This window comes from Zerene cesonia, chromosome 10, assembly GCF_012273895.1.
Source record: "Zerene cesonia ecotype Mississippi chromosome 10, Zerene_cesonia_1.1, whole genome shotgun sequence".
NCBI classification, from domain to species: domain Eukaryota; kingdom Metazoa; phylum Arthropoda; class Insecta; order Lepidoptera; family Pieridae; genus Zerene; species Zerene cesonia.
The window spans coordinates 2739414-2751025 of NC_052111.1; positions in this window are offsets into that span (position 1 = coordinate 2739414).

Below are 11612 nucleotides of genomic sequence, written 5' to 3' on the forward strand. Positions count from 1 at the left end.
TCGTGACAACACATATTAGTAAACACCATGTGCCCTTAAATTTTTAGCTTTGAAGATCGAGGCAAAAGAAAACTTATAATGTTTTTTTACATTGATGTTATTAGACACAAAAGAATTGTGTGCACATTAAAAAATATCGTGATTCACATTGGAATTAAAATCAAAAGGGATTCTCACACGAGCTGAAATATCAGGTTCCCATATAAATTACTTACCCAAAAGAACCCTTATGTTTTAGATAGTCCCTAAGGATACCCTCTAAAGGGCCGAAGCTTTGAATTTATTACTAAAGTAAATATACCATTATTTAATATTCAACAATAAAATAATAAAGGTTAATTTGTTTACTCTAAAAAGTATCGTGTTATATTTCGCCACAAATCCCATTGAAATGATGTCCTTCGTTGAAAACTCAGTACTTATAATCCCTGAGTCGTACAGTGCTTCAGTCAACTTAAATTATAATCTCAGATAAGAAGCAGTCTAATTTAAGTTTTCTATTTGTAATCTTATCGCTTCGGGCATCTCAAAACGAGCAAGGAAAATGCTGGAATGGATTGTGTTTAACTGATAAGCATATCATAGAGAATTGAAATACCCTTCCCCTATTTGTTTACTTTACTATACTTTAAATGGCTGTTGATTCTACTATAAATAATGTATTGAGATATTTTTTGCTTTAAGTGGATTGTGTTTCATGTTTTCTATTGAAATATTAATACATTTGTTGAAAAGGACTTCATAAGAATTATTATCTAGAAAAATTTGTTTCGTGTTTTCTCTATGTATTTATAATTATGCTGGTCACTAACATTCACATAAATACGCAAACTCATGACTGTAGGACAACATTTGTAAATGTTTTTTTCCATGTGAAAGCACGAGTGAGTTAGGCCGGTTATAGAGGTTATAGAGCTGCAGCTTCACTCGCGGGGTAATTGGTTAAAAAGTAGCTTTAGTACTAACTCAGATTGTATTTGTTATCATCCATACTATAGCTGAGTACCCTAATGGTTTAAGTTATAAATGCGAAACGGATTTGTTTGATTGTTTACTACGAAAAAAGGTATTTGGTAGTAAGGTTCGCAGTAAATTCTCATAAGAATACTGTCGATTTACCGCCATTTGTGACGTCATAAGTGTTTATTTAAACGATTTAACAATATTAGCTAAGAAGTACCGTTTGTAATTAAATTAAGCTTCAGGCATAATTAAACAAAATATAAATGAAATTTTACAATAGCATAAGTTTTTTTAATGACATTTGATACAAAAAGATCATTGACCATAAGTCATTGACGATCCTATTCGTCGTTGGTTATCCTATTTTTCTTACCGTGACACCTTGAGGTGTTAAAATCGTGGATAGATTATCTTATGATAGTTGTCGTGCTACTAGTACCAGTAACTACTTAGTGCTAATGTAACAAAAATAAGGTAGTTTGAAATCTACTTCCTCAATTACATTAAAATTCAAACAAGTACGACGCGTGATATAAAGGATGAAAATAATGAAGCCTAAAAAAAATGCTGTGTAACAGAAATATAAAATGTTATTTTTCAGTTTTATTAGAATCACATGAATTTGTAAGCACAAAATCGCATCGAATGCCAGCTCATAAAAGGCTCTAAAATTTTCAAACAAAACAAACTAACCCTTCTAACCCATCGACTATTCTTATTTCGCGTACGTATTTGTTCAGCCACAACAGCGCAGTCGGCGTAATAAAGCACAAATCGTTTATCATGAAATTGCTTCGACGGCGAACAAGTCAAACGCAAACAAAAATCGTGGTTAAGTGCTCGCCGGTTTCGCTTCTGTTTATACAACATCAATATTCAAAGCCTGTAGAAAAATCTGGCGTTGCGTCGCGGCATGGAGCTTAGCCGTTCAGTTTCAGCCGTGTGTTTATGCAACCGGCACGCCTCACTGGTTTCCTCGACGACAAAATGCACTCACGTAGACTCCCGCGTGCACTCAGCTAGGAATCCGAATGCACTAATATTATTGATCAGGGGATCGATAGTCGCAACCGGAGCTTAGACTTGAAATCCTCGAAGAGGGAAGGCAGAACAACATCTTTTACCATTCGGTGAAATAGGATATGCCGATGGGATGTAGTAGAAAGTTGTCGTGTTTGGATTCTGACAGAGTCACATTATTTTTTTCATTCAGAATCTACGCAATGTGCACTATGTACTTTCTAGCTTGGCTAAAAAAATAGACTGATATTTAAAAATTAAAGACTCTTTAACGGATTTTAAATGCAATTTATTCATTATATTATTAACCCGACGTTTCAAAATCAAACACAAAAAAAAATCTATACTGACATTATTATCTTGTCAATGTCATTAATAAAAATAAGCAACTACTAAAACAATTATGGTAGGTTTAAAGATTGTGAGCATGAAATATTTTATAGAAATACGAGAATGAATCTCGTATTTCTATAAAATATTTCATGTGAAATTAAAAAAAACTTCATACAGATTTTGTGAATAGATCCCAAATCGAAACAGTCAACAGCTCTATTTCATAAATAGCTTAGACTCAAAACAAAACTGCAAACATAAATAGGTGTTCAATTGATCCACTTAAACTTTTCGAAACCGAAATAAAACCATCAAATTTCACGTCCTTATTTATTAAGCCTCTACACGTCACTATGATGCGTTCAAAGGAGTATTTGGTAGCGAGTCATTGAGTATGTGAGCACTTATCCCAAATTAGTAGGGGCAGCACTGAGCCACTGAGTAACTTGCATCGAAGCGTGTGATTCCTCGCACTGGGTTAAAACGATCCCCTCTAAACGAGCTTCACATGCGCCGCATTGTACCAATTATGTGGGTAATTAAGATATTGATTGAACTTTTTTTGAATAGTCATTGCAATCAATTTTCTATTTTGAACCATTTATCAATAATTTCTGTCAGATTTTGGTTTTACGCGCGTATACCTTTCCACAATACTACTTTTGAATGAGCATATGTAACGTACTAGCTGCGCTCCGCGGTTTCACCCGCGTAAGTCCGTATTCCGTAGGAATATCGGAATAAAAAGTTGCCTATATGTTATTTCAGTTATCCAGCTATTTACGTACCAAATTTCATTGCAATCGGTTCAGTAGTTTTTGCGTGAAAGAGCAACAAACACACACACATCCTTACAAACTTTTGCATTTATAATATTAGTAGGATTATTCTGATGCAACACCTGCAATTTCCTCTCTGAATACGTTTTGTTGGTAGTCCACTGCTGCAGTCCTACCTAACCGAGAGCCCAAGGTCTCGGGTATGTGCAAATACATTCTCATTATAAAAAGAGGTAACCTTTTTAATGTGGAACTAAACTTGTCATAAAAACAGTGTTTCCTTTCACAATATTCCTAACCATATATATCATAGCAAAAACATTATCAGTTTGAAAATAAAATGTAGGTACTTATAGATAACGTATATTTTTTAATAATTCTTGGTATGATGTGCACGTTGTATTTAAACAAAATTCAAAAACCATTCAGATACAAAGTAAAGCCTCACGCCATTTTTAATACCAACAAAAAAGGATATTGATTCGGCAGTCGGCTGTCAGTGCAACACCCAAATTTAAAAAACCAGTCCAGGAAATATCGTATAAATGTTTTTCGTAATAACGTATCATTCTTTTTTAATCAAATCGCCAAATTTCAATTAAAAGCCTCGTTCTACGAGCAACGTTTGGAGTTTACGCGTTTTAAAACTAGCTATTGTGCTCTCGGAACGTCACAATAAAATAGATCCGACAGACGGGGAGGCACAATAGCTCATTCCGCTCCCCTAATGCTGCAATTAGAACGAGAAATACTAGTGAAAGGATTTGTCTGTCACTAATGAAGACTGCAACTTAATTGTATTTAGTTTTCTTTCAAAAGCAAAACTCTTTTCCCATTCCTCGACTTTAATGCTAATTGAGTTTTGAGTGTTCTCTTTCCTAATTAGGGATCGTTAAATGTGTTTTAAATTAATACCTTTAAAGAGTGAATTTATAAAATAGTTTTTATAAAGCGATGATTTTATTTCTTTTGTGTATCTGTTGATCAATGCTCTGAATAGTCTTTAGCGACTTTATTTGTATATTAATGAATAAGAACTAGTAATAATGATTTAATTCAACTGCTGTAGAATATAAGAATATTGTTAATGCTATTATTAGGCACACCTAAATTTAACCTTTAGCTAAAACATTAAAGCAGCTGTAACAAGTAAAAGGAAACTTTCTTACCACAGCATTTTACCATAGCAGTCAAACAGTATTTGTTTTGATTTATAGAAACAACTAAGAAAATCAGATTTATATAAACTACAATTCACAATCGTCTTTTGTATTACAATGTCTTGTTGAATTTGTATAATCAGTATTAAATGAAAGCGGCTAAAAAGATGCAAAACAACGATTATTAACCTATTTCAGAAAGTTGAGAAGAAGACAACTAGGATGATTAATTATCGTCTGCTGGTCGCAAAAGCGTCGCCTACTATGGAAAACTTAATTACTTTTCTCGGCTGAATAATAAAGCTGAATAATTCATACACTAACTGCGAGGCCAGACTTAAATGTGTGTCATAGAAGGGCACTTCTCGACACTCAACTAAAATTGAATTGGCTCTTAGGCCAGTTGGCCTGACTAAATTAAAGGCTTTGCCAATATATAGTGCTATATTTCAACAATGCTTTTATATAAACTCTTAATTTAACAGTAAACCCAAATTTTATTAACATCTCAATTTATTATTCATCATTTACTCCCAAAGATGTAAATATAAATAGTAGTGTAGGTGCTCCAAAAATAAAAGTACAAACCTCGTTTAACCACCCCACGTTATTTTAAATAAAGTTGTCATAGTTACGACAAACACACATCAGGGGTATAATTGTATTTTCTTTGCGAATAAACAGTGCGAGTTGTTATAGGAAATTCCAAGGAATGTTGCCAGTTAACCGGTCTTCAATATCCCAAGGGATTTGAGAGACACGTTCCGTTCGCTCAGCACTAGAGCAGCTTCAACTCTCAAAGACAATTTCGATGTTCTTTTCCCCGGCTATAGAGCCTTCGATATAGCTGACATATAATTTCGATTCAATACTAACGGTTATACAATACACGGCTGAGTTGGGATTTCGACATTGGATTTCACCGAATACGCTCTTTGAAGGATGTATCGCAAACAATGTATTTATTTTAAGTGGCCTTTTGAAACAGCTCAAACTGTACATTTTGTTTTTTTCTTTTTTTTAATTGATACTTATATCGTACCTTTGTTGATGATGTTAAATTGAATCCCAAACTAGTAGTTTTCAAATATTAAATTGTGAAATACATTCTTTAAATTTAATACTTTCTACCAAACGTTATTCAGCTTTATTTTTCTAAATTTTCGTTTAAAATAAATCATACGTTATTTTATATTTTCTGTGGAAAGCTAATAAATATGTAGGTAATACTACAATATTACGACGGACATTATTTATATCACCATTGCTCATAACGGTATTAAAAACAGTTATTAAATTGATTTGTCTGAGAACAAATTAGGTTACATCGTTACCAAGCAACCCTCAAAATTACTCACATAATATTTTAATTTCCATAAGAATAGAACTACATCTTCATTATTAAACTGAAGATAATATGTTATTAATTACATTATTTGCGAACGACGTATTTTTCTGATAAATTATACATATTATTTAAAAGGAATATAAACGGTTTTCAATATGTAACCCGTTATTTAATATGCGCCAAGTGTTTTGTCCTCGTGGTGAGAAATGCATTTATCGCGTACTGAGACAACGTGGCTGATTTATATCCAACTTATCTCTATATCTCAAACTCTTTCAGAATTACAAAGTTAGGACTTCTCCGCGTTTTTACAGGAAAAGTGGATTAAGAAACGCTATATACCTAATATTTCATAATATTACGGTAGGTTCGTATGATTTATAGGCAAACTTCGAGAAAGTTGCGCATGTCATCCACGGGCTCTTTGGGGGAATTTCTAAAGGAAGTTTAAACTTTTTACGTTAGACGGATGATGGTGACTAACCTAGTTTAATATATTCCTCGGATACTTAGCTCACGTAGATAAGTTTTAAGCCTTAGTAGTCTACCTTTTATTAAAATTGGTTTCAAATAGTTTCAAGTGTCCTGAGAGAATATAGAAAGTAGGTAGTAAACAGTGGTGGCTCAGTTGTGAGGACCACGGACTTAGAAACGATAAGTAGGCGAGTCGAGCCAGGCGAGCATGCAAGAAATAAACTGATTTTTCAGTTTGTCTTCGTATGTGAATATGTTATCCACATGCGTAGATAAATTCAAAAATTACAAGTACTACTAAGTACACTGCTACTCAAAATGATGTAGGAAAACATCGTGAGGATACGGGCACGTCCAAGAATCAAAAGTTCGATGACATGTGACCGTTGACAGTCCGGACTTGGCCAGCGTTGTGGATTATGGTCTAAGGCCCCATAGGAGGCCTGTGTCCCAGCACAGGAAATATGTTTGGGCTCATGATGAATAAACGTTTATTAGTTACTTTCCATTTATTTTTATCTTTATTTTTTTGTCTCCCCGTGGCCACGCTCGCTGCAAAATGCGAGACGTATGTATAAATTAATATTTGTATAATCCCGTTTGAAACTCGTTAAAAAGTCTTCAATTTATAAATGCAAGAATTATAATTACAAATACAAGAATATATCATTCTATTTCACTATGTATACCTTCTACTTCTTACATAATCGATTATTGCTGGAAAAAAGTAAACTAATATCTATCTCTTCACCAACAAGAGCATTACACGATTAATATGAGAATATGATAATAATGGAAAATGTTTATGAATCATTTTTAAGTTGAAGAATATGAGTAAATGTTTAAAAATAACATCTTGAGAACTCGAACATTTCAGGTGAAAATTGTTATAATCAAAAATACAATCCATAGCATTGAATAATTTCATTACCGATTGACTAATTACGCGTCCTAGCGTATTTTAATATCCCTTTTGCTTAGTATGCAATTTGCATTTCAAAGAAAGAAAACTAATGATATTTGTCTGTTCAGTGATTAATGGGAAGCGTCTCGCGATTGTTCGAGCGAGATGAGCTCTGAAGAAGCCTCCACAGCCCGTGAAATTAACTTTGGATGTCGAAGTCCTGTCAGTTTATTTTCACAAAGCATGTAGCTCTTTGGTGTAATATGAAAAATTTCAACGGCACGATTTATGGGTTTATCGGTTTTGAAACTCCTTTTTGGAAACGCCTTAGTGAGTAACATACAAAAACTTGGTTAAGGTTGTTGTAGTGAATAATTCTCTAAAAATTAAACTGTTGCTATAAGGTATAATATAGATTTATATAACTTATCGTTAATAAGTGTTTGTATATCTGGCCGCTTTAATTAATTAATTAATGTAATTTCGCCTTTTTTCTTTTGATACAAATACTTGAACAAAAATGAAAATTATCTGAAACTTTTATGTTTGAAACATAACTAATTAATATATTAATATTTCGTCTCGTTCGAACGTTACGAATATTTCGTTTTTATTTTTTAACGGTTGCATAAGGCAGCCAATGATCATACATAAAATTCGCACTTAAGTGAATTTTCATGTACTCCAGAAATTTACAATCTATTTTTGTGCTGAAAAACGTGACGGAGATTTGTCAGCGCAGTATTCCATGATCGATATGTGAAAAGCGATCGTATATTTTGGGATAATTTTTTAACCGAAATTCTGCAGCCATCTACATCTTCGATGAGATATTCGAATATGTGAAAATGAGTTATTAAAACGTAAGAAGGAAATATGTGTATTTCTTTTATAGTCAAAATAAGAAATAGCACTGCTACAAAAGATAATATAATGATCGATTTTTGCTATCTCTACCTCTGTACCGTAATTTTGCTCAAGAACGTCCCAATATTGCCGTTAATAGCAACTGTCTTGTCAAATTTCTAACCTAATGGAAAATAAGAAAAATACTTTTCCAAGATATCTTGCGACTATGAGTATATCATGGGTTCTGGTTCATGTTTTTTTAGCGCACCGTTGCAGCGTAGTAATTAGTGCCCGCTGATGGACTACGTCATATCGCTGTGTCAATGCATTGAGTTTTAATGGAACCTTTGTTGAAGGAGGCCAATTACCATCAGCGACAGCAATTGCGATTACATCAACGCTTTCTCGCTATCCAATCGACGAGCAATTTTTGTAATGTGGGTTGTATTAGTTAACTTACTTTGTATTACATATTGTAATTTGTATACGTAATTTTTTTATGCAGATTGTGCAGACCCGAAGCGTTTAACTGCAATCAGTGTAAGAAGTGTTATTGAAGGCTCATAATGCAATTAATGAAAATATCGGCCAGACATTTAGAGCTTTTACGGATCTGTACAAATGACTATCCTTCCAACGATTATGGGTCTAAAAGCAGATGCATTTATTATCGCTACATCAATGGAGTACTTTTATGATATATATAATTCGAGTACTTGGTGATAAAGCTAACGTAGCTTTTATCAATATCGGATAAAAAATTTACCTGTATACATAACAAACTAAATATTTTTAAAACATTGATAAGATTGTTAGAAACTTTTTAATAGACAATTTAAAAAAAGGAAATTCTGCATAGTTCATTTGTCAAATCTTAATTGAAGTAAATTTTACGGATGTATGCAAATAATGTCGAAAAATATTGTTAACTGTATTTATTGACGTCAATTTTTAATCCAAATAATTTACACAAACGTAAGTGTGCAATGGTTCCCTTCGCAATAGTAAATTTGCACTTGCACCATTTTATTGCACTAGTGCTGAACGCTATAACATTAAAGCGAATGTTAAAATCGTTTAACACTTCATAGTTTACTAAGACGTTAAATAGAGCGGAAATCAAAATTGCTCTCGGAAATCGTACTGGAATATAAAACATGATTTTATTTGCTATTCAGTGAAGCACTGTGATTTCAAGATCAATATGTAAATGCATTTGTGAGTGCACGCGGCCCGGTAGAGGCGTGAGTGCATTTTGTCGTAAAGCGAACTCTTCGTGACCTACTGTTTCAGAGTTCAGACTGTGTAAACCAAAGCTTTCCAGGGATTTGAATAAAGAAATGCCTCGCGCTCTTCTGGCTCTGCGTCTTAGCGATTTTTAATAACTGAGATTAGTTACATAAATGTTAAGAATGCTCAGTAACGTCTTTGTTTTATCAAAGGAATTATGAAACGCGCTTAATAATAATTTGTAATTCTATTTTTACCGGGTAAACTGATTTATATAATGCTATTTTTCTTGAACTTTATGATTCTTATGTCTTTTAATGCAATTATTTACTTGACATAAACATAGAAATGTAAAATATCTCAAAAGTTTAGTGAATTATGAATCATGGCATGAGACATTGTCTAACAATTTAGATTTAATATTTAATTAATTTTATGGTAAAAATAAATGTGTTGCGTAATTTTCCCGCAGATTAAATGCCTACACATATATTATTTATCTTAAAATTTTGTAATTTCGTTAACCACTTCAACAAAATGAGTCTTTTAATAAATATATAAAAGTAATGAAATGTGTCAAATCACGAGCACAAATTAATAAATAAGTTCCTATTGACTTGAGAACCTTCACGTTCTGAAAGTCGGTGAATACTCAGCATAAATCACGACCTTATTATGAAACTTTTTCGACATTTCAATACTCAATTTTAGGGCAATTGAATGTTGAAATGTCGTTTCCTCACATTATCTTCAATCTATTGAGCAATTCTGAGGTATACGTTAACGTGGCTTCAGTCTTCCTGTTTACAACAAAGAAATTAAATTGATTGAACGCTTGCATGCTTTGTGGTATTCAAAGCGCGGCTTGACGTGCTTGAGGGCTGTAAGTTGGACTTAATTTTCACCAAGTAATTACTTGTAAAACCGCAGACGATTCTGAAACTCGTACAAATGATTTGATTATTGGTGTATTTTATTTACATTATCAGAACTTTATTTTTCTCAGTTACGTTAGTAATTGGCAGAATTTAATTGTCTATCGGCGCTGCAAATAAAATTTGTAAGCTGTACTAATGTCATAAGATTACTCAGCTATATATATTATTTATGTATTTGTCATTAAGAAAAATGACAAATATACTAATTAATCTAAAGGATAGTTAAATAAAATTTGTGTACGTCTGCTCTTGATTTTATTTCTTCAATTAAATTTTTTGAAATTTACATGTTGTTAATTTTCTTAACAATTTGTACATGCAGTTGTAGCCTACTTAGAAAATAAGAGCAGTACAAAAATCAATATTTTAAATGAGCATTTAAATAGGTATTTCTTATTGCCAAAGCTAATGAACTTATATCATAAAAAGTCATGCAGGTGGTGGAGATAGCGAAAATTTTAGCCAATGTATTTTATCCATCTTAAACCGGCGCCGACCCGAATGATATCCGGCGAAAAGAGATCTCAGTGCCGCAAACTAAAAAGTCATGATACTGTTCAAGGATAATATAAAAGTTGTTAGAAAATGTTCCAATGCCAAAAGCGTTAATGGTTACTATTGTACCTGTCTACAATCTGATAAAACTGGCAGACATCTAGACATGTAATGTAATCAAAAACTTTAACATTATAGGCAACCAGTTGTTTAACCCAGTAACCGCGGCCATACTCGGCAAATTGTACTAAGTATACGCTGTCAAAATTTGTTGGTATGCGGTACGAACACAGTCTGTGCTCACATAAGTTAAATACGACTTAGCCTAAGTTCTTGTGACAAAGAGATCCAGACTAAGGAGCCAGTTTCGGTAGAGAAACTAGTGACTTTGTATTATTAATGGTTCGATACATTGCATGCGATGGTCTTAGGAAGTATAAATTTAATTTCAATAAGTAGTATTTTAATTCCTGATTTGCTTTCAACGATTCTATTGTCATAATCTACGTTTAGAACCTTTCTTCTAATATCCATACAAGTTAAAACTCAAGTTCTTTTCTTTAAAGTGAAGTCCCGTGTCCCCTACTGGGGTATGGGGCAGATGATAAACATATTTTCTTTAATAATCCTTTTTTTATATTGAATAAATAAATATTATATTCAATTAAACTTCTTATAGAAGCATTTTTGGATCGTCATAATATAGTTTTATTAGTTACCAACGGTTCAGAAAGCAGCTTTTTACAGAGAAGAGCCGACAAGAAACTCTGTAGCTGTAATGTTTGACTGAAGGTGGTTGGTGGGCATAAAAAGGTAAGACCACGAACAAAAAAAAGAACATGGAAAGAAAAAAAAAATATTGAAAGAAAAAAAAACATTGAAAGAAAAAAAAAATGTGTATAATATAAAAAAATATGTGAATTCTTGGTATTATAATTATAATTAAGAAATAAAATGCGCTTTTACGTGTTTTTTTTATTAAAGATTATTATTGCAATTTACTCTTTGTCCTACATAGAGTAAATTTCATTCATATATGTGTTTATATATGAATCGAATACATATCATCAATGTAAAAAACTGCATCACTGCTAATGCCTCAAAAGGTAAAGATATATT